Source organism: Sarcophilus harrisii, chromosome 4 (genome assembly GCF_902635505.1).
Source record: "Sarcophilus harrisii chromosome 4, mSarHar1.11, whole genome shotgun sequence".
Taxonomy (NCBI): Eukaryota; Metazoa; Chordata; class Mammalia; order Dasyuromorphia; family Dasyuridae; genus Sarcophilus; species Sarcophilus harrisii.
Window position 1 is genome coordinate 243,045,859 of NC_045429.1, and position 25,757 is coordinate 243,071,615.

Consider the following 25,757-nt stretch of genomic DNA (forward strand, 5'->3'; position numbering starts at 1 on the left):
TAAAAGGAGAAATTAAAAATATTTAAAGTCAAAAAACTATTGAACTAAATAATAAAACTAAGATTTGGTTCTATGAAAAAGCCAATAAAATAGATAAGCCTTTGGTAAATCTGATTAGAAAAAAGAGGAAGGAAAATTAAGTTAGTAATCTTAAAAATGAAAAGGGAGAACTTTCCACCAATGAAGAGGAAATTAGAGAAATAATAAGGAATTGCTTTGCCCAACTTTATGCCAATAAATTTGATAACCTAAGTGAAATGGATGACTACCTCCAAAAATATAGACTTCCCAGATTAACAGAGGAGGAAATAAATTGCTTGAATTGTCCCATTTCAGAAAAAGAAATAGAATAAGCTATTAATCAACTCCCTAAGAAAAAATCCCTAGGACCAGATGGATTTACATGTGAATTCTACCAAATATTTAAAGAACAATTGGCCCCAGTGCTATATAAATTATTTGATAAAATAGGGAATGAAGGAGTCCTACCAAATTCCTTTTATGACACAGACATGGTACTGATACGTAAACCAGATAGGTCGAAAACAGAGAAAGAAAATTATAGATCAATCTCCCTAATGAATATTGATACTAAAATCTTAAATAAGATATTAGCAAAAAGAGTACCGAAAATAATCCCCAAGATAATACACTATGATCAAATAGGATTTATACCAGGAATGCAGGGCTGGTTCAATATTAGGAAAACTATCAACATAATTGTCCATATTAATAACCAAATTAACAAAAACATATGACCATCTCAATAGATACAGAAAAAGAATTTGATAAATCCACCATCCGTTCCTATTAAAAATACTTTAGAGTATAGGAATAAATGGACTTTTCCTTAAAATAATCACCAGCATCTATTTAAAACCATCAGTAAGCATCATATGTAATGGGGAAAAACTGCAACCATTCCCAATAAGATCAAGAGTGAATCAAGGTTTCCCACTATCACCATTATTATTTAATATTGTATTAGAAATGCTAGCTTTGGCAATTAGAGTTGAGAAAGAGATTAAAGGAATTAGAGCAGGCAATAAGGAAACCAAATTATCACTCTTTGCTGATGATATGATGGTATACTTAGAGAACCCCAGAGATTATACTAAAAAGTTATTAGAAATAATCCACAACTTTAGCAAAGTGCTGGTTATAAAATAAACCCACATAAGTCATCAGCATTCTTATATATCACTAACAAAATCCAAGAGTCAGAGTTACAAAGAGAAATTCCATTTAAAGTAATTACGGATAGTATAAAATACTTAGGAATCTATCTGCCAAAGGAAAATCAGAAACTTTATGAGCAAAACTACAAAACACTTTTCACACAAATTTAGTCTGATGTAACTAATTGGAAAAAATATTAAATGCTCTTGTATAGGGTGAGTAAATAAAATAAAGATGACAATACTACTTAACTAATCTATTTGTTTAGCATTATACCAATCAGACTCCCAAAAAAACTATTTTAATGACCTAGAAAAAATAACAACAAAATTCATATGGAAAAACAAAAGGTCAAGAATTTCAAGGGAATGAATGAAAAAAAAAAAAATCAAATGCAGGTGACTTAGCTGTACCAGATCTAAAATTATGGTATAGAGTAGTAGTGACCTAAACCATTTGGTACTGGCTAAGGAATAGATTAGTTGATCAGTGGAATAGATTTGGTTCAAAGGACAAAACAGTCAATAACTATAGCAACCTAGTGTTTGACAAAGACCCCAGCTTTTGGGATAAGAACTTACTGTTTGACAAAAATTGCTGGGAAAATTGGAAACCAGTATGGCAGAAACTAGGCATTGACACACACTTAACACCATACACAAAGATAAGGTCAAAGTGGCTTCATAACCTAAGCATAAAGAATGAGATTATAAATAAATTAGAGGAACACAGGATAGTTTACCTCTGAGACCTGTGGAAGGGGTAGGAATTTATGACCAAGAAGAACTAAAGGCCATTACTGATCACAAAATAGAAAATTTTGATTATACCAAACTGAAAAGTTTTTGTACAAACAAAACTAATGCGGATAAGATTATAAGGGAAGCATCAAACTGGGAGAATATTTTTACAGTCAAAGGTTCTCATAAAGGACTCATTTCCAAAATATATAGAGAATTGACTCTAATTTATTAAAAAATCAAGCCATTCTTCAGTTGATAAATGGTCAAAGGATATGAACAGACAATTCTCAAATAAATTAAAACTATTTCTAGCCATATGAAAAGATGCTCCAAGTCATTATTAATCACAGAAATGTAAATTAAGACAACTGTGGGATACTACTACATACCTGTGAGACTGGCTAGAATGACAGGTAAAGATAATGCGGAATGTTGGAGGAGATGTGGGAAAACAGGGACACTAATACATTTTTGGTGGAATTGTGAATACATCCCACCATTCTGGAGAGCAATTTGGAACTATGCTCAAAAACTTATCAAACTGTTCATACCCTTTGATCCAGTCATGTTACTACTGGGCTTATATCCCAAAGAGATCTTAAAGAAGGGAAAGGGATCTGTATGTGCACAAATGTTTGTGGCAGCCTTCTTTGTAGTGGCCAGAAACTGGAAACTGAGTGGATGTCCATCAATTGGACAATGGCTGAATAAATTGTGGTTTACTAATATTATGGAATATTATTGTTCGGTAAGAAATGACCGACAGGATGATTTCAGAAAGGCCTGGAGAGACTTACATGAACTTATGCTGAGTGAAATGAGCCGGGCCAGGAGATCAAGATCATTATATACTTCAACAATTATAATATATGATGACCAATTCTGATGGACCTGGCCATCCTCAGCAATGAGATTAACCAAATCAGTTCCAATGGAACAGTAATGAACTGAACCAGCTATGCCCAGCGAAAGAACTCTGGGAGATGACTAACAACCATTACATTGAATTCCCAATCCCTATATTTTTGCCCACCTGAATTTTTGATTTCCTTCACAGGCTAATTGTGCAATATTTTAGATTCTGATTCTTTTTGTACAGCAAAATAACGGTTTGGTCATGTATACTTATTGTGTATCTAATTTATATTTTAATATATTTAACATCTACTGGTCATCCTGCCATGTGGGGGAGGGGATGGGGAGAAGGAGGGGAAAAATTGGAACAAGAGGTTTGGCACTTGTCAATGCTGTGAAGTTACCCATACATATAACCTGGAAATAAAAGGCTATTAAATTTTTTAAAAAATCAATCAATTAATTAATTATTTTAAAAAAGAGAGAAAAAAACAAGTTCATCATTATTTTTTGCCCTTTATAACATCTTGTAAATACTGGGTAATAAATTTTTTTATTATAGCTTCTTAATTGACAAACCACAAGCATGAGTGATATTTCAACATTGACCCTTGCAAAAATGTCCGTTCTAACTTTTCTCCTCCATCCCTCCACCTTCTCCCCTAGATGGCAGGTAGTCCCATACATGAATAACTTTTTATTAAATGAAGGTACTATGTGTTCTTGGATAGGCTGAGTGAATATAATAAAGATGACAATACTCCCTAAACTAATCTATGTATTTAGTGCTATACCAATCAGTCTCCCAAGAAAGTATTTTAATGACCTAGAAAAAATAACAACAAAATTCATATGGAAGAACAAAAGGTCAAGAAAGAAATTAATGAAAAAAAAAAATCAAATGAAGGTTGCCTAGCTGCACCTGATCTAAAACTATATTATATAGCAGTGGTCACCAAAACCATTTGGTACTGGCTAAGAAATAGATTAGTTGATCAGTAGAATAGGTTAGGTTCACAGGAACAATAGTCAATAACTGTGATGACCGCGTATTTTAAAATCAGCCGGTGTCAGGAATTCAAGTTAAGGGAAAATCTTCAATCTTTATTCTCCGTAGAAGTGGAGAAGGATCAAAGATAAAAAGGAATCAGAGGTAAAGGGAGAAGTCAGCCAGATCAGAAGCCACAAGACCAGAAGCCACCAGAGTAGAACCCGGCCAGCAGTCTCTCTCCGTTTCTCTTCCTGCCTCCCTGCCTCCACCCACCAAAATCGTCATTTCCTATACAAGACATCAGGACTTGCACAGAAAGTGGGCAGGGGCCATTCTTTCTCTAAGCATATATATTAATAGAGTATAGTCCAATTACTATTTAGCCTCACCTGCTTGGGACCTCAGTGCATCAACTCAAGCCTTAGCCCATTGCAAATAACTATAGCAATCTAATGTTTGACAAACTCAAAGATCCCAACTTTTGGGATAAGAATTCATTATTTGACAAAAACTGCTAGGAAAATTGGAAATTATTATGGCAGAAATCAGGCATGGACCCACACTTAACACCAGAAACCAAGATAAGATCAAAATTGGTCCATGATTTAGGTATAAAGGACAAGATTATAAATAAATTAGAGAAACATGGGATAGTTTACCTCTCAGACTTGTGGAAGAGGAAGGAATTTGTGACTAAAGACGAACTAGAGATCATTATTGATCACAAAATAGAAAATTTTGATTATATGAAATTATAAAACCTTTGTACAAACAAAACTAATGCAAACAAGATTAGAAGGGAAGCAACAAAGTGGGGAAACATTTTTTACAGTTAAAGGTTCTGATAAAGGCTTCATTTCCAAAATATATAGAGAACTGATTCAAATTTATAAGAAATCAAGCCATTCACCAATTGATAAATGGTCAATGGATATGAACAGACAATTTTTGGATGAAGAAATGGAAAGTATTTCTAGCTATATGAAAAGATGCTCCAAATCATTATTAATCAGAGAAATGCAAATTAAGACAACTCTGAGATACCACTATGTACCCAACAGATTGTCTAGGATGACAGGAAAAGTTAATGCTAAATATTGGAGGGGATGTGGGAAAACTGGGACACTGATGCATTGTTGGTGGAATAGTGAATACATCCAGCCATTCTGGAGAGCAATTTGGAACTATGCTCAAAAAGTTATCAAACTGTACATACCCTTTGTTATGACAATATTACTACTGTGTTTATATCCCAAAGAAATACTAAAGAAGGGAAAGGAACCTGTATGTGCAAAGATGTTTGGGGTAGTCCTTTTTGTAGTGGCTAGAAACTGGAAATTGAATGGATGCCCATCAATTGGAGAATGGCTGAATAAGTTGTGGTATATGAATGTTGTGAAATATTATTGTTCTCTAAGAAATGACCAGCAGCATGTTTTCAGAAAGGCCTGGAGAGACTTACATGAACTGATGCTGAGTGAAATGAGCAGGACCAGGAGACCATTATATACTTCAACAACAAAACTATATGACGACTAATTCTGATGGATGTGGCTCTCTTCAACAAGTAAATGAACCAAATCAGTTCCATTGGTTCAACAATGAATAGAACCAGCTACACCCATCAAAAGAACTATGAGAAATGAATATGCACCACAACATAGCATTTCTACTCCCTCTGTTTGTTGTCTACTTGCATTTTTGATTTCTTTCTCAGGTTATTTTTACCTTATGTCTAAGTCTGATTTTTCATGTGCAGCAAATTAACTATATGGATATATATAAATATATTACATTTAACATATTTTAACATATTTAACATGTATGGGTTTGCTTTCCATCTAGGGGAGGGGATGGGGGGAAGGAGGGGTAAAGTTGAAAAAGAGAGTTTTGCAAGGGTCAATGCTGAAAAATTACCCATGCATATATCTTGTAAATAAAAAAAGGAATGCATGTTGGACTTTTATCATATGCTTTTTTTTTTCACATCTGCTGAGGTAATCATATTGCTTTTGTTAATTTTCTTATTGATACAGTCAATTACACTGTTTTCCTAATAGTGAACCAGGCCTGCATTTTTGGTATAAATTCTATTTGGTCATGGTGTATCATCCTGGAAATTACTTTCTGTCATCTGCTCATATTTTATTTTATATTTTTGCATCCATATTCATTAGGGATACTGGCTTATAATTTTCTTTCTATGTTTTCATCCTACTTAGTTTAGGTATCTGTACCATGTCTGTGTCATAAAAGAAATTTGGTAGGAGTGCTTCTTTCTCTATATTTTCAAATAGTTTTTATATTACTTGAGTTAATTGTTCTTTAAATGTTATAGAATTTAGATGTAAATCCATTTGGCCCTGGGGATTTTTTCTTAGGGATTTGATTAATAGCTAGTTCTACTTCTTTTTCTAATATGGGAAAATTTATTTTCTCTTCTGTTGATCTGGGAAATCTATAATTTTGTAGGTATTCCTCCATTTCACTTAGATTATTAAATTTATGGGCAAAAAGTTGGGCAAAGCCACTTCCAATTATTGCTCTAATTTATTCTTCATTGGTGGAAAGTTCTCCCTTTTAATTTTTGAGACTAAAATTTATTTTCATCTTTCTTTATTTCTGATGAAATTAACTAAAGTTTATTGATTTTGTTGGTTTTTTTCTTAGCTTTATTTATTAATTCAATCATTTTTGTACATTTAATTTTATTAATCTCCCCTTTTATTTTTATAATTTCAAGTTTGGTATTTGATTGGGGATTTTAATTTGTTCTTTTTCCAGCACTTTTATTTCCAACCCAGTTCATTTATCTTCTGTTTCTCTATTTTATTCAAGTAAGCATCTAGAGATAACATTTTTCCTTTTATTACCATGAACTTCTGAGGAAAAAGTAAACTCTTTTCTGTCTCCATTCATTTTTTTTTCCAAATATTTACCACACCTAACTTTTCTAGTATTCTATTTACCTCATTAAGTTCTTTCTAATTTATTTTTGGCTTGATTTATCTAGTTCTGGGAGAACCAGGTTGAGATCTCCTACTATTATAGTTTTGCTCTCTAGTTCTTCTTGCAGGTCTATTAACTTCACTATGATTTTGGATTCTATACCATTTGGTGCATATGTGTTTAGTACTGATATTACTTCATTATCTATGGTACCCGTTAGCTTGCTAAAGATATAGTTTCCTTCCTTCCATATTTTAATTAGATCCATTTTATACTTTTGCTTGATCTGAGATCAGGATGGTTACTGCTGTTTTTGTTTTTACTTCAGCTGAAATACAATATATTCTGCTCCAGCCTTTTACCTTTACTTTGTATGGATCACTCTGCTTTAAATATGTCTCATGTAAACAGAATATTTTATGATTCTGGCTTTTAATCCAGTCTGCTATCTGCTTCCGTTTTAAGGGAGACTCTACCCCATCCACATTTACAGGGATACATGTGTAGGAGTAGATGTGTACATGTATATCTTCATATGAGTACATATAAATATATCCTTCCCTAAATATAGCCTGCTAGGGGGAAATGAGGGGGATAAAAGGAGGAAATCAAGAATAAAAGTAAAAAACAGGTTCACAGTAGAAAATGAAAGAACAAACTAAAAGGAAGTAAAGAAAAGAAAACTCATAAATATAACTTCTGCTATTATATATCCTTTCTTGAACTGGTAATTTTTTGTTTTATAGTTTAAATCCTTTCTAATGTTCTGCTGAACAAATGACAATATTCTGTTTTGCTTTGTTTTCTTTTCTTTTATATTCATTTTCTGTTTTTTGTTCTTTTTTCTTACACTATTTTTCAAATAAAATAAATTTTAAAAAATAAAAATATTGATGGAAACATTACTTCAAAATTGAAAAAAAAATCATCATTGATTATATAAATCTTAATTAAAACAATTATGAAGTGCCACCTCAATAACTTACATTTCACATCTATCAGATTGAATAAAATTATAGGAAAAGATAATGATAATTGTTGGCAGACTTGTGGGAAAAGTTGAACAAATGGAGTTTGAAAAGGTACTACCATTCTGGAGAACAATTTGGAACTATGCTCAATGGGCACTGAAACTATGCCAACTATTTGATCCAGCAGTACCACTACTGGATCTCTATCTCAAAGAGATTACAAAAGAGGGAAAAGAACAAACATGCAAAAATATTTGTAGCAACTCTTTTAGTGGTGGTAAAAAAATGAAACATAAATACATGCTCATTTTGAGTCATGGCTGAACAAATTACAATACATGAAAATAATAAATATTATTATTCTATAAAAAAGATCAACAGGTTGCTTTTAGAAAAACATGGAAAGACTCACATGTATTGATTCTGAGTGAAGTGAAAAGTATCAGCAAAACATTGTTGACCATGAGAGCAAGATTCTATGATGATCAAGTATGATAGGTTTGTCTCTTTTCAACAATACAGTGATCCATCACAATTCCAATAGACAATGTGCAATAGACCTTTTTGAAAAAATGCCATTCTCATCCAGAGAGCACGCTATGGATACTGAATGCAGATTCAAAGCACACTCTTTTCATCAATTTTTTTGTTTGTTTTTGCTTTCTTGTGTTTTTAACCTTTTCTTGGGATTTTTCTTTTACAATATTTTAAAAATTGAGATATGTTTAATTGATTATACATGTATAACTTATATCAGATTGCTATCTTGGGGAAGAGGAAGGTCAGATAACACAACTGCCTCTCAGTGGACAGGTCAGAGATTCCAACTGCCTCCCAGTCTCCTTGTGTCATTGTCATCATCTCTCACATGAAGAGATCTATTCTACAGGTCTGAGTTAGACCTCCAGCAACCCACTGGCAGGCGGCTCCCATATCACAACATATGGTATCACAATAAAGAATGAAGAAGAAAATCTGGAACTCAAAATTTTACAAAAATGAATATTAAAACAATCCTTATATGTAATTGGAAAATAAAATACCATTGAACAAATAATAAAATGGAAATAATTTAAAGACCAGCAGTGTTGTGGAAATTAAATGAAGTAACATTTGTAAAAAGAAATTGTGAACTTAAAAGTGTTCTATAAATGTTAGCAATTATTAGCTATATTGTGAATTAGGTTTGAAGCTTTCATATCACATTTGCCTCCTTATTATCCCTCAACCACCATAGTTGTCAAGTAGTGTCAAACCTCATCATTTTTTCCCTCCCCAATATCTATGACATCTACCATCTTTAGTAAATTCATATCTTGGATATCAATAGAGTTCATAACTCAACTTCTCATCACTCTTTTTGGTCTATTGCAAAAACTTCTTAAATAGTCTTCCTGCTGAAAGTCTTTTTTCCATTTCAGGCTGTTACAAAGAGCTACTGATAGGGTTTTGTCAAAAGTATTTTTCATATTCTACTAAATTTCTCTATTTAGTGATTCTCTATTACATAAGTCATCAAATGCAGACTCATGTATGTGCTATTTAAAACATTTTTCAACATGGTTCTCTATTCTTTTCCAACTATATATATATATATATATATATATGTATATAATACTTATTATTATTATTATTATTACTCTTCATACTCAGATATGCAGCACAGGGAAAAGAGTGCCAGACCTAGAGGAAGAACTAGGCCATTAGTAACTGTATGAACTTTTGCAAGTCACATAAACTCTGTCTGCCTCAGTTTCCTCATTTGTAAAATGGAGTTAACATCACCTATGTTATAACATTACTGTATCAAATGAGATAACATTTTAAATGGAAAAAAGGCCTGACATGTAGTAGGTACTACGTAAATGTAATCTGTTATCATTATCATCTTTATTATTACTTAATCTATACTCTGATCTTCTTTTCTCATGACACTACATATTGTTTGTATTCTTTCATTAGCTACATACAGTGACTGGATTTGATCCTTTAAAATCCTTATTTCTCTTAAAGCTCCGTTTAAATACTAATTTCTATATTATGTGTTTCTTCTTCCCTCAAATATTAGTGTCTCCCCCTCACAATTACCTTTAAACTTAATAAGTGTTTGTTAAATGATTGATTGGTAGACTTAAAATATAAACATGTTTACATAATAATAGAGTCCTCAATTTCTATTGATAACATTTAAGCAAAATTTTACCAAGTATTAAGTAATTCAAATTAATTCACTTAATATATTAGGATATAAAAATATACATGTTTCTTATCTTTCCATCATAATTTTGTCATTTATAAAAGGTAGCAGTCAAAATCATTTTGAAAAATACAGGTCTCTCCGACGGGGCGGAGCCAAGATGGCGGAGAAGACACATGCGACTTTCTAAGCTCTTCTCTTACCCTCTTTATCAATATTATATCGAGCCTCAAAAATAGTCTTGACTGCTACAATTGTAAAGATAAGAAGTAGAACAACTCACGGCCAAGAAAATCTGCAGTCTGCCAAAAAGGTTGGTTCCGGGGCCAGGGGGAGATCGGCGCAGACGGGAGAGAAATTAGGGTTCCGAGGGAGTCTCAAACCGAGGTGAAAGCACAGATCTCAGCACAAGGCCAGCCCCAACCCGCAGTACGGGCTTTTCCTTGGGGCAGTTGTGATCCTGCACGGCAGGAGGACGCAGCCCGGGTTAGCCTCCAATCTGCGCAGTGGGGAGCTCGGCTTGGGGCCATAGAGCTTTTCCAGGGCCGATTTGCATTGGGCAGAGACACTGGGGCAGAGTTCCGAGCAGTCTGCAGTCTGCGCTCAGCTGCTAATACTCACAGTCCCACAAGAGGCTCTGGCCTGGGGCAGTGACACTCTCACCACTTAGTCTCTAGCCGAGGGCAATCGATAATCCACTCAGCCCTACTAAGCCATTTGATAGCTAGGCCAGTGCTGAATCCACTTCCTGTTGGGGGAAGGGAAAACTCTCACTCTGAGCACTCCCATACCTTGGAGCCGGAAATCGCTTTTAAATCTTTCCCTGCTCTGCAGAGGAAGCTGGTAACCCCCTTGCCTAGGAGACCTACCCTAAAGGCTTTAAAACATGAATAAAAAGATGAAAAGAACAATCGACAGCTTCTATGCAGAAAAAGAGCAGGTCAGCAAACCTGAAGAGACCTCAAACAGCAAAAATGCATCAGACTGTCCTCTTTTACATAATGCTCAAGAGAGCAACAACTTCCTGAAATACGAATTGGAAAAGTTAAAAAATTCCCAGGAAGTGCAAATTGGTGAATTGGAAAAAAAAAAATCACAGGAAAGTAAGAATTGTGAATTGGAAAAAAAAGAGAGTCACTAGAAAGTAGGATCTGTGAATTGAAAGAAAAATAATTCACTAAAAAAAAAATAGTGAAATGGAAAAAATTCACAGACCAAAACAATACATACAAAAACTCAATTGGACATATACAGAAAGAAGTAAAAAAAGCTAATGAAGAAAATAATTCTTTAAAAATTAGAACTGAACAAATTGAAACTAATGATGCATTGAGACAGCAAGAATCAGTCAAGCAAAACCAAAAAATGACAAACTGGAAAAACCATGAATTATCTACTTTAAAATGACAGACTTGGAAAATAGATCTAGGAGAGATAATCTGAGGATTATTGGACTTTCCGAAAACTATGATGAAAAAAAGAGCCTAGATACTATTTTACAAGAAATCATCAAAGAGAACTGTCTAGATGTAATAGAATCAGAAGGTAAAATAGGCATTGAAAGAATTCATCGAACACCTCTGAAAGAAACCCTAAAATAAAAACCCCAAGGAATATTGTGGCAAAATTTCAGAACTATCAGATTAAGGAAAAATTTTACAAGCAGCCAAAACAAAACCATTTAAATACTGAGGCCACAATAAGGATCACCCAGATCTGGCTGCCTTACATTAAAGGAAAGAAGGGCCTGAATATGATATTCGAAAGGTACAAGAACTGGATGCAGCCAAGAATAAACTACCCAGCTAAGCTGAGCATTTTCTTCCAGGGAAGAAGATGGACATTTAATGAAACAAATGATTTCATTTGTTTCTGAAGAAACCAGAACTAAACAAAAATTTGATCTCCAAGAATAGAACTCAAGAGATGCAGAAAAGGTAAAATAACTCTTGAGAATTGTATTTCTGTTGTGGATATACAAAAAATACATGTAAAATTTGATAGTACTGATATAACATAAAAAGGGAAGTAGATATGGAAAAGGGATGATGGCAGAATAAGGTGGGAAGGAGGGATAAAAGAGGGAAACCACATCCCACAAAGAGGCTAAGGAAACTTATCATATCTGAGGGAATTTAGAGAGGGGAGGAACATTGTGTGAATCTTACTCTCATCAGAGTTGGCTCAAAGGAAAAATAATTGACATTTGTTTAGAGAAAATTTCTCTCGCCTCATTAAAACGGGGAGAGAAAAGGAAAGAAAAGAGTAATAAGGAAGGAAGGGGAAAGACTCAAAGGGGGAGGGAGGGATTATAAAGAGGATAAGTATCGTGATACAAGAGGGTACATAAGTTTAAAAGGGGAAAGAGGGTTGGGGGAGGCAAGAATAAGTAAAGCACAATCTGGGGTTATTAGGATGGCATGAAATACAGATTTAGTAATTCTAACCATAAATGTGAATGGGATGAACTCCCCCATAAAGAGGAGGCAGATAGCAGACTGGATCAAAGTCAGAACCCTACAATATGTTGTTTACAAGAAACACATTTAAAGCAGGGGATACATATAGGTAAAGGTAAAAAGGCTGGAGCAAAATCTATTATGCTTCAGGTGAGTCAAAAAGAGGTAGCCATCCTTATCTCAGATCAAGCAAAAGTAAAAATTGATCTAATTAAAAGAGATAGGAAGGAAACTACATCCTGCTAAAGGGTAGCATAAACAACGAAGCAATATCAATATTAAACATATATGCACCAAGTGGTATGGCACTCAGCTTCCTAAAGGAGAAGTTAAGAGAGTTGCAAGAAGAAATAGACAACAAAACTGTAATAGTAGGAGATCTCAACCTTGCACTCTCAGAATTAGACAAATCAAACCACAAAACAAATAAGAAAGAAATTAAAGAAGTAAACAGAATATTAGAAAAATTAGGTATGTTGGATCTTTGGAGAAAATTGAATGGAGATAGAAGGGAATATACTTTCTTCTCAGCAGTTCATGGAACCTATTCAAAAATTGACCATATATTAGGACATAAAGACCTCAAATTAAATGCAAGAAAGCAGAAATAGTAAATGCTTTCTTTTCAGATCATGATGCAATAAAACTACATTCAACAAAAATTAGGGGAAATAGACCAAAAGTAATTGGAAACTAAACAATCTCATCTTAAAGAATGATTGGGTGAAGCAGCAAATTATAGATACAATTAATAATTTCACTCAAGATAATGACAATGATGAGACATCATACCAAAATTTGTGGGATGCATGCCAAAGCGTAATAAGAGGGAATTTTATATCCTTAGAGGCTTACTTGAATAAAACAGAGAAAGAAAAGATTAATGAATTGGGCTTCAACTAAAAACTAAAAAGACCAAATTAAAACCCCCAATCAAATACTAAATTGGAAATTCTAAAATTAAAAGGAGAAATTAAAATATTGAAAGTAAAAATCTATTGAACTAATTAATAAAACTAAGAGTTGGTTCTATGAAAAGCCAATAAAATAGATAAGCCTTTGGTAAATCTGATTAGAAAAAGGAGGAGGAAATGAAATTAGTAGTCTTAAAAATGAAAAGGAGAACTTTCCACCAAGGAAGAGGAAATTAGAGAAATAATAAGGAGTTATTTTGCTAACTTTATGCCAATAAATTTGATAACCTAAGTGAAATGGATGACTACCTCCAAAATATAGACTTCCCAGATTAACAGAGGAGGAAGTAAATTGCTTGAATAGTCCCATTTCAGAAAAGAAATAGAACAGGCAATTAAACAACTCCTAAGAAAAATCCCAGGACCAGATGGATTTACATGTGAATTTTACCAAACATTTAAAGAACAATTGGCCCCAATGCTATATAAATTATTTGATAAAATAGGGAATGAAGGAGTCCTACCAAATTCCTTCTATGACACAGACAGGTACAGATACCTAAACCAGATAGGCTGAAAACAGAGAAAGAAAATTATAGACCAATCTCCCTAATGAATATTGATGCTAAAATCTTAAATAAGATATTAGCAAAAGACTACAGAAAATCATCTCCAAGATAATACACTATGATCAAGTAGGATTTATACCAGGAATGCAGGGCTGGTTCAATATTAGGAAAACTATCAATATAATTGGCCATGTTAATAACCAAATTAACAAAAACCATATGATCATCTCAATAGATGCAGAAAAAGCATTTGATAAAATCCAACATCCATTCCTATTAAAAACACTTGAGAGTATAGGAATAAATGGACTTTTCCTTAAAATAATCAGCAGCATCTATTTAAAACCATCAGTAGGCATCATATGTAATGGAGACAAACTGCAACCATTCCCAATAAGATCTGAGTGAAACAAGGTTGCCCACTATCACCGTTACTATTTAATATTGTATTAGAAACGCTAGCTATAGCAATAAGAGCTGAGAAAGAGATTAAAGGAATAAGAATAGGCAATGAGGAAGCCAAATTATCACTCTTTGCCAATGACATGATGGTATACTTAGAGAACCCCAGAGATTCTGCTAAAAAATTATTAGAAATAATCCACAATTTTAGCAAAGTTGCTGGTTATAAAATAAACCCACATAAATCATCAGCATTCTTATATATCACTAACAAAATCCAACAGTCAGAGTTACAAGAGAAATTCCATTTAAAGTAACTACTGATAATATAAAATATTTAGGAATCTATCTGAAGGGAAAATCAGAAACTTTATGAGCAAAATTACAGACCACTTTTCACACAAATTAAGTCTGATCTAACCAATTGAAAATATTAAATGCTCTTGGAGAGGGCGAGCAAATATAATAAAGATGACAATATTACCTAAACTAATCTATTTATTTAGCGCTATACCAATCAGACTCCCAAAAAACTATTTTAATGACCTAGAAAAAATAACAACAAAGTTCATATGGAAAAACAAAAGGTCAAGAATTTCAAGGGAATTATGAAAAAAATCAAATGATGGTGGCTTAGCTGTACCAGATCTAAAATTATATTATAGAGCAGCAGTTACCAAACTATTTGGTATTGGCTAAGGAATAGATTAGTTGATCAGTGGAATAGAGTAGGTTCAAGGATAAAACAGTCAACAAATATAGCAACCTAGTCTTTGACAAACCCAAAGACCCCAGCTTTTGGGATAAGAACTTACTGTTTGATAAAAATTGCTGGGAAAATTGGAAACTAATATGGCAGAAACTAGGCATTGATCCATACTTAACGCCGTACACCAAGATAAGGTCAAAATGGGTTCATGACCTAGGCATAAAGAATGAAATCATTAATAAATTAGAGGAACATAGGATAGTTTACATCTCAGACCTGTGGAAGGGGAAGGTCTTTATGACCAAAGCAGAACTAGAGATCATTACTGATCACAAAATAGAAAAATTTTGATTATACCAAACTGAAAAGTTTTGTACAAACAAAACTAATGCAGACAAGATTAGAGGGAAGCAATAAACTGGGAAAATATTTTACAGTCAAAGGTTCTGATAAAGGCCTCATTTCCAAAATATATAGAGAATTAACTCTAATTTATAATAAATCAAGCCATTCTCCAATTGAAAAATGGTCAAAGGATATGAACAGACAATTCTCAGATGAAGAAATTGAAACTATTTCTAGTCATATGAAAAGATGCTCCAAGTCATTATTAATCAGAGAAATGCAAATTAAGACAACTCTAAGATACCACACACACTGTCAGATTGGCTAAGATGACAGGAAAAATAATGATGATTGTTGGAGGGATGTGGGAAAACTGGGACATTGATTCATTGTTGGTGGAGTTGTGAACGAATCCAACCATTTTGGAGAGTAGTTTGGAACTATGCTCAAAAGTTATCAAACTGTGCATACCTTTGATCCAGCAGTGTTACTACTGGGATTATATCCCAAAGAGATTATAAAGAAGGAAAGGACCTGTATGTGCATCGAATGTTTGTGGCAGCCCTTTTGTAGTGGCTAGAAACTGGAAACTGAATGGATGTCCATCAGTTGGAGAATGCTGAATAAATTGTGTATATGAAAATTATGGAATATTACTGTTCTGTAGAAATGACCAACAGGATGATTTCAGAAAGGCCTGGAGAGACTTACAGAACTGATGCTGAGGAAATGAGCAGGACCAGGAGATCATTATATACTCAATACAATACTAGATGATGACCAGTTCTGATGGATCAGGCCATCCTCAGCAACGAGATCAACCAAATCATTTCTAATGGAGCAGTAATGAACTGAACCAGCTATACCCAGAAAAAGAACTCTGGGAGATGACTAAAACCATTACATTGAATTCCTAATCCCTATATTTATGCACACCTGCATTTTTGATTTCCTTCACAAGCTAATTGTACAATAATTCAGAGTCTGATTCTTTTTGTACAGCAAAATAATGTTTTGGTCATGTATACTTATTATGTATCTAAGTTATATTTTAATATATTTAACATCTAATCGTCATCCTGCCATTTAGGAGAGGGGGTGGAGGGGTAAGAGGTGAAAAATTGGAACAAGAGGTTTGGCAATTGTTAATGCTGTAAAGTTACCCATGTATATATCCTGTAAATAAAAGGCTATTAAATTAAAAAAAAAAAAAAAAAAGAAAAATACAGGTCTTTTGACCTCAGCTCCAAGGCCTTTTCTAACATAAAATGCTATCACTCATAAATTCTGGTCAATTCTGTCTTCCTTAAAGACAATTTGAGTTACTGGAGAGAGAGCTAGACTCAAACCCAAGAAAATCTAAGTACATGCCACACTTCTGACACATAGCTACCTGACCAGGTCAATTTATAGAATTGCACAGTGCTCTACGGCAATGGTTTTAAACTCAAATCCAAATGGAGTCACTGAATTAGACAAAGGGATACCCATGGACCATATTTTGATATATTGATATAATCTATGTTGAATTGTATGTCTTTTATTTTTGACATATCTTACAATTATTATCTGGTTCAGGTACTAATAAATATTTCAAAAATACAGCAGCATTTTTGGCATGTATTCCCTACATAATTTTCGAAGATTATAAATTGCAAGTAATGTTTTGAATTGTGTTGGTGGGAGTTTCCTCATATGGAATTCCCTATATAAATGAAGTTATAGCTCTAATCTATATCCCTATCCTTGTGTCTATTATACATTTAATCTTATTTCCATGTTGCAGAGTATCTTAGAAAACATCCATTCCAAAATCCTATTCCTTAAAAGGGCTATTTAACAAAGAAGGAAAAAAAAAACATAAAAGACCTTTCTTGTGCTGTAATATGTGGTTATTGATGCAGGACCATTCAGACTAGATGTAAACTTCATCAAAATCAGGAAGGTGACTTCTTACATAAAAGTTTGGAATTTATCACCTACTATAATTTAAAGACCTATGGAGAAATCCTTAAAGGATTAGGCAGATGATTGTGTCTGCTCTAAAAAGTAGATAATCCCATCTATAATCATATCATACTTTTTGCCAGAAGTCTAGTGGACAAATCTGTTTCACTCAGAAGTCATACTCTAAATGAGGGAAAGCTAAAAGTTGGAAATGATCCTATTTTAATAGTATTGAAGAGATCTATATTTGACTCAGAAGTAAGCAAAGGAAATATCTTTTCAAATAATTAGTTCCACACCACAAGAGATTTTCAGAAAGTGGCTGTAGAATGAACTATCCCATGTCATTCATTTTTTCCACCATTTGTATACAAATTATCATGTGTAAAATTTATCTATTTTCAGTCATGTTTACTTGGTGATTCCTTTTGGTGTTTTCTTGGTAAAGATACCATAGTGGATTGCTGTTTTCTCCTCTGGCTCATTTTATAGAAGAGGAAAACCTTCCCTGCCTTTATTCCAAATATAATTTTAACAAATAAATCAAATTATTAAAGAAATGATTTGCCTGTAGTCTCTAGCAATAAGAAGATGAAAAGAAATAGAAGGAATTAGAATAGACAATAAGGAAAGAAAATGATTTTTGCAGATGATATGAAGGTATATTTATAGAATCCTAAAGAACCAATCAAAAATCTACTAGAAATAATGAACAACTACAGCAAAGTTACAAGATATAAAATAAACCCTACAAGTCATCAGTATTTGTATATGTTACAAACAAAATTTAGCAGCAAGAGATAGGAAGAGAAATTTCATTTTAAATGAAGGTAGACAAAATAAAATATTTGGTTGCCTGTCAAGACAAATCCAATAATTATATAATTACAATTAAAAACACTTTTCACATAAATAAATTCAGATATAAACAATTGGAAAATATCAGTTTCTCATGGGTAGGCTGAGCTAATATAATAAAAATGGTAATTCTACCTAAATTAGCCTACTTATTCAGTGTAATATCCATCAAACTACCAAAAACTTACTTTACAGAGCTAGAAAAAATAATAAAATTCATCTGGAAAAAGGGAAAAAGTCAAGAATATCAAGAGAAATAATGTAAAAATATGCAAAGGACAATGGCTTCACAATACCAAACCTAAAACTGACTTATAAAGCAGCAGTCATCAAAATCTGTTACAGATTAAGAAATGGATAGGTTAGATACAACATGACTCAATAATCAAGAAGTACAGCAATCCAAAGACTCTGGCTTTTAGGGTAAGAAATCACTATTTGATATAAATTGCTGGAAACACTGGAAAATAATGCCAGAAACCAGAGAAAGACTTGCATATCACGTCCCATACCAAATTAAGATCCAAATAGCTCTATAATTTAGGTATAATGGCTGATATGATAAGCAAATTAGGAGAGCAAGGGACAGTTTACCTATCATATCTTTGGAGAAGAAAGGAATTTATAAACAAAGAAGTTCTAGGGAACATGATGAAATGCAAATTGGATAATTTTGATTTCATTAAATTAAAAAAGCTTTTGCCCAAAGAAAACCTATGCAGTCAAAATTAGAAGGGAAGCAGAAATCTGGAAAACAATCCTGAGAAAGAGGTCATTTTAAACAAATATAAAGTACAGGGAGGAGCTAACATGTTAGGGAGGAGACATGCTTTTATCTGAGATCTCCCAGATGTCTTTCAAATTGGGTGCAAATCAAGTCTGTGAAGTGGTTCTGGAGTGACGGACCCACAAATATTTGGAGTGCAACAAATTTCCAGCAGAAGATAATTTCAAACCCCCCCCCCAAAAAAAAAAAAAAAACCAAAAAACCCAAAAAACAGAAAAGGTCTTTCAAGGAAGCATGGAGAAAAGTCAAGAAGTCAGCCAAGTGCAGGCTGTACAGAGACCCAAAGCACAGTGAGCTTACACGCTGGGAGTCTATTGGGACAAATCTACAGCAGTGTTGGCTCTCTGTCCTGTTTGCAAGCCAGTAAAACAGCAGATTAGCTGTAAGATATAAAACACAAATACAAAAGGCAAATGGTGAACTCTAAAACCCCAGAATATTGTGGGACATGACCATGCCCACCCAGCACTAAAAATTAGTCAGCACCAACCTGACTCAGCTCCTGTCATCTGTAGAAGAAACTTGGAAAATCCCCCCTTTGCCCCAAACTCCAAAAAAACAAAAAAAAACAAAAAACAAAAAAACAAAAAATAACTTTGATCATAAATAGTTTTTAGGGAAAAAGAGAAGAAAAATATTTCAAACCCTGAGGACACTAAAAGCATTTCATCTCTATATGAAGCCCCAAAAGATGATGTAAATTGGTCTCCATCTTACAAGGCCCTCTTGAAGAATTAAAAATAAAAGTCTTAAAAGAGAATACAAGAAAAATGGGAAAAGGAATTGAGAACTTTGCATGAGGGTTTAAAATCAGAAACAGAAATTATCTGAAGAAACTTCCTTACTTAGTGAAATGGAAAAAAAAGCATATAACTCCTTACAAAAGAGACTTGACAAAATGGAGAAAGACAACAACTTGAAAAACAGAATTTGTGAAATGGAAAAAAAAATTCATTGAACAAAATGACTCATTTAAACATTCAAATGGCCAAATAACTGAGGAAAATAATTCACTAAAAAATAGATTTGAACAAATGGAAATGGATGACTCAATGAGACATCAAGAATCAGTCCAAAAAAACCAAAAAAGTAAAAAAAAAAATTGAATAAAATGGATAGTACCTCATTGGATAAATACAAATGATCTACAAATTAAATTTAGGAGAGACAATCTAAGGATTCTTAGCCTTGCTGAAAACTATGATGAAAAAAAAGAGCCTAGATATTATCTTTCAGTGTAAAACTTCCATGATGTCCTAAAATCAGAAGGCAAAATGGTCATTTAAAGAATTCATCAATCACTTCGGGAAAGAGACCCCAAAAGAAACTCAACTTTCAAAACTGTCATACCAAGGAAAAATATTGCAAGAAGCCAGGAAAAAAAACAAAAACAATTCAAATATCAAGAAAGCACAGTCAGAATTACCCATGACCTAGCAGCTTCCACCATAAATGATCAAAAGGCATAGAAACAGATATTCTAAACTTAGAGTACAGCCAAGAATCAAGTATCCAGCTAAATTGAGCATTGTCTTTCAGGGAAGAAGATGAACATTCACTGAAATAGATGAATTTCATTTATTTCTGATGAAAAGGCCAGTGCTGAACAAAAATTATGATCTCCAAATACAGAACTCAAAAGAAACATAAAAAGTTAAAAAAGAAAAGAACTCTGGATAACTTTCTCTCTTAAGGATTATACTTAGTGTGGGTATAAATAAATTTTATTTTGATAACATGAAAAAAAAAACAGAAAGGGGATTGTCCTGGAATAAGAGGAAAATTGAGATAAAATGAGAGAAATTATTTCTCGTGAAAGAGAAAGAAGATGTATTACAATTGAGGGAAAGAAGAGAAGAAGATTAACATTGTGTGAATCTAATTTGATAATCTGAGTGAAATGGAAGAATACTTACAAAAAACATAGATTGTTTAGATATACAGAATAGGGGAAAATTAATTAAACAATTTCATTTTTTGAAAGAAAAAGATATTAAACAATTACAATTAGCTGTATAAGAAATCATCTCCAGAGCCATACAGATTTACATGTGAATTCTACCAAACATTAAAGAACAATTAACCCTAATACCCTACAAACTATTTGAAAAAATGGGGAAAGAAGGACTCCTCCCAAATTCATTTTATGACATACACATGATACTCATACCTAAACTAGGTAGGGCTAAAAAAAGAGGGGGAAGAATTATAAGCCAATGGTCCTTAACACTTAATGAATATTGATGCAAAAATCTAAGAAAAATAATAGCAAAGAGATTACAGAATGTCATTCCCAAACTAATACATCATGACCAAGTAGGATTTCTACCAGGAATGAAGGGCTAGTTTCATATAGGAAAATTCTTACCATAATTGACTACATCAATAACCAAACTAACAAATAATCATATAATTATCTCAATAGATGCAGAAAAAATGTTTGCTATAATCCAACACCCATTGTTATTTAAAAAAAACACTAGCGAGTATAGGAATAAATGACCTTTTCCTTAAAATGATCAGTAGCATCTAATTAAAACAATCAACAAGCATTATATCTAATGGGTGAAACTAGAACCATTCCTAATAAGATCAAGGTGAAACAAGGTTGTCCACTATCACCATTACTATTCAATTTTGTATTAGAACTGTTAGCTTTGCCAATAATAGAAGAAAAAGAGATTAAAGTAATTAAAGTAGGTCATGAAGAAACCAAATTATCATTCTTTGCAGATGATATGATGGTATAATGAGAAAATTCTAGAGAATATGCTAAAATTACTAGAAACTATTCACAATTTAGCAATGTTGCAGGATACAAAATAAATCATCTACATTTTCATATATTACCAACACAATCCAGCAGCAAGATATACAAAGAGAATTTCCATTTGAAGTCACTGTTGATAATGTAAAATATTTGGGAGTCTATCTGCCCGGGAAATGTCAGAAACTACATGAACACAACTACAAAACTCTTTCCACATGAAGAAAGTGAGATCTAACCAATTGGGAAAATATCAAATGTTTTTGGATAGCCTAAACTAACATAATAAAAATGACAAAACTACCTAAATGTATCTACTTATTTAGTGCTAATTACTAATCAGAATAATCATACTAATAATAATCAACCCCCTCCAAAAAAAATATTTTATAGATCTAGAAAAAAATAATAGCAAAGTTCCGCTGCAATAATAAAGGTCAACAATTTCAATAGAATTAATAAAAAAATGAAAATGAAGATGACCTACCTGTGCCAGACCTGAAACTATGTAATAAAACAATGCTTATCAACAGTACCAAATGGTACTGGGTAAGAAATAGAGTAGTCAATCAGTGGAATAGCTTAGATTCACAGGACAAAATCATCAATGACTATAGTAATCTAGTGTTTACAAATCCAAACACCCCGGGTTTGAGGATAAGAACTCATTATTTGACAAAAACTGCCAAAAAAATTGGAAACAATTTCACAGAAACTAGGCATTAACCCACCCCTATCATTGTATACCAATATAAGGTCAAAATAGTTTCATGTTTTAGATTTAAAGAGTGCTATTATAAGCAAATTAGAAGAACATAGGATAGTTTACCTCTCAGATCTGTGGAGGAAGAAGAAATTTGTGTCCAAAGAATTGGAACTCATAATTAAACATAAAATAGATAATTTTGATTATATTACATTAAAAATTTTGTGCAAATAAAATTAATGCAGGCAAGATCAAAAGGGAAGCAAAAAACTGGGAAAACATTTTTGCTTTCAAGGTTTCTGATAAAACCTCATTTCTAAAATATATAGAGAATTGACTCAAATTTAAAAGAATTGAAGCCACTCTCTAACTGATAAACGGTCAAAAGATATAGACAATTTTCAAATGAAAAAACAAACGAAACTATTTCTAGTAGTAGGAAAAAAATGCTATAAGTCACCATTTATCAGAGAAATGCAAATTAAGATGACTTTGAGATACCACTACACCCTTCTCAGATTGACTAAGAAGACAGGGAAACATAAAGACAAATGTAGGGGATGTGGGAAAATGGCACACTAATGCATTGTTGGTGAAATTTTGAACAGATCCAACCATTCTAGAGGGCAATTTGGAAGTATGCCCAAATGATTATTAAACAGTGCATACCCTTTGATCTGGCAGGTTTTTTTTAATTAGCTTATATCCCAAAGAAATCATAAAGGAGGGAAAGGGATGCACATGATCAATGTAATGATCAGCCAAAATTCCAGAAGACTATAATGTGCCACATACTACTTGTATTCTGATAGAGAGGTGAAAATCTTAGAGAATGGCATGACATATATATTTTCAGACATGGAAAAATTCATTTGAAGGCATCTTTTATGATTTTCTTACACACTAGAATTATTAGTTATAGCTCTGCCTAATAAACAAAAGTGGAATTGGAGCCAGGAAGACAAAAGTATAAATCATGTTCCTGAACACAATATTTCTGTGACTCTGTGTGCAAGATACTAGATGAAAAACCCCTTCTGATGTCAAAGAATCTTAATTCAAGGTTTGCTTCTAATACTATCTCTATGACTTTGGACAAATCACATCATTCCTTGGACTCAGCATCTTTGTCTGTAAAATGGTTGGGGAAAAAAGAAAATTTAGTTTTAAGGGAACAAAATTATCTCCAACATCCCTTATTTTTCTAAAAAATGCAAGAAAGAGTGATGCAAAAGGACCTAGGCTCCTGGGGGCAGCTCGATGCTGGAATGCTGTATATTTAAGTAAAATTCTTGTATTTGTATCCCCAGTACCTGGGATACAGTAGAAAATTAATAAATAAAAACACAGATGGCTGATTTAAAAGTAAATAAATATATAAAGAAATGATTCATCTATATAAATACAATCCATTCCCCAATTGATAAGTGGTCAAATGACATGAACAGAAAATTTTCAGATGAAAAATTAAAACTATTTATAATTTTATGAAAAAACACTTTATATCACAATTGATTAGAGAAATGAAAATTATAGCATCTTGGAAGGAACATCTTACACTTATCAGATTGACTAAAGTGACAGGAAACGATAATGATAAATGCTGGAGGGGATGTGAAAAATTGTGATATTAATGCATTGTTGCTGGAGTTGTGAAATGATCCAGACATTCTGAAAATCAATTTGTGGCTATACCCAAAGGGCTATAAAACTATGTACAATCTTTGATCGAATAGTGCCACTAGAGGGTGTGTATCTCAAAGAAATCATAAAGGTGGAAAAATGACTCATATATGTAATGTTCTTGGTTGGTTTTCTGGAGGTCGTGGTGCAGCCTTTACTTCAGCAAAGTAATCACCATGAGAATAGCCAGATGTTAAAGCCCAAATTATTTTTTTCCTTGACTGGGGCTGGGCAGCTTTCTGGAGAGCCTTCAGACAGGCCTTGGTCTCAGTGGGGGAAGTGCAGGAGGCCACTCACCATGGGTGATGTGAGATGAAGTAGATGAATCTGTCTCTGAGTACCCCCCCCCCCCCGCCCCCGGCTGAGTTTGTCTCAGTTTATATGCTCTAATATAATGAGATCATTTACAGTATACTGAGCATAAATCAATCATTATATCACTAGGGAACTATTATTTGTTGTAAGATTAAATCAATCATACTGAACTAGACAACTATTAATCACCATGGTAAACTAGATAATCATTGTCTTAGCAATTCCACTGATTTAACACCTTGTAAGACTCTTTGTTTTAAGTACAGAGTTCTGGCCCAAAACATCTCCCACTTTCTTTTGTTTTAGAACATAGATAATCATACCCTCCCTGAATTCTCAGGGAGGTTGGAACCCCCAAAAGGAGGTGATCACACCCTTCTTGCCTTCTCAGAAAAGGGGGTGAAAACACTAAAAAAAAGGAAGTGCTCATGACCTCCTTGACATATCAGGAAGCAAGAGGAAAACCAAAGGAAAATGGGGAATCCAACCAGTTTAGTAGGTTTCTGATGGGTCTCACTTGAAACAGGTATATAGAAATCCATCAACAGGAGAAGTATTACATAAGCACAAGACTAGTGGTGATGTAACAAACAACATTAATCAACATGAAGAATTATATATATATATCCATAAATCCTAGAAATAGTCCAAAACACATCTATTGTCCATTACTTCACATGTGTCAAGGATTCCAAAGATTCCTGCAGATTTTTAAGTCCTGTATCAGTTTTATCATATCTCAGGGAATTCAATGATTCCTGCTAGGTTTGAAGTTCTACAACAGTCTTATCAACAATTTTTTTATCTCAGGAAACCCAATGATTCCTGTGGGTTTTGAAGGTCTGTAACAGTCTCATTATCAGCCATGTTCTTTCAGTGTCAAATGTTTCTTAGATCTTCTCCTTTGTTTCAAGGTTTTTGTTTTTTATTTTTTCTCTTTTCCTGTCTCTTTCCAGGAGCTCATTGGCACCCATATGATTCCTTCTCCATCTGTAGAAATACAAGCAAACCCTCTCCCCCAAGCAGTTAACCTATTTAGTCCCTTCCAGGCACCACTTTCTAGATTTCTCAACATCACTTGGCAATTGCATTGGAGCTGCTTGCACTGGACGCTGCCCTTCTGTCAGGTAAAAAAGCCTGTATTCTCCCCGATTGTAATCCCTTTCTTCCATCTGATTGCTTTTTGGATTATTGATCATGTAATCCCTTTCTTCTATCAGATTCTTTCTCAGCTAATTGATCATATTAGAGTATTGAGCTTCTAAAGACTCTTTGGGTGTAAACTCGGCTGCCATCATGCCCCACCTCTTTTTTGCTTGAGGTCTTGGAGCTGGGCCCTGCCTCTCAGTGGAAGGCCTTGTTGCATTTTGGACATGGGCTTTTGGCTCTTGTTCTCGCATCCTGTTTTCTC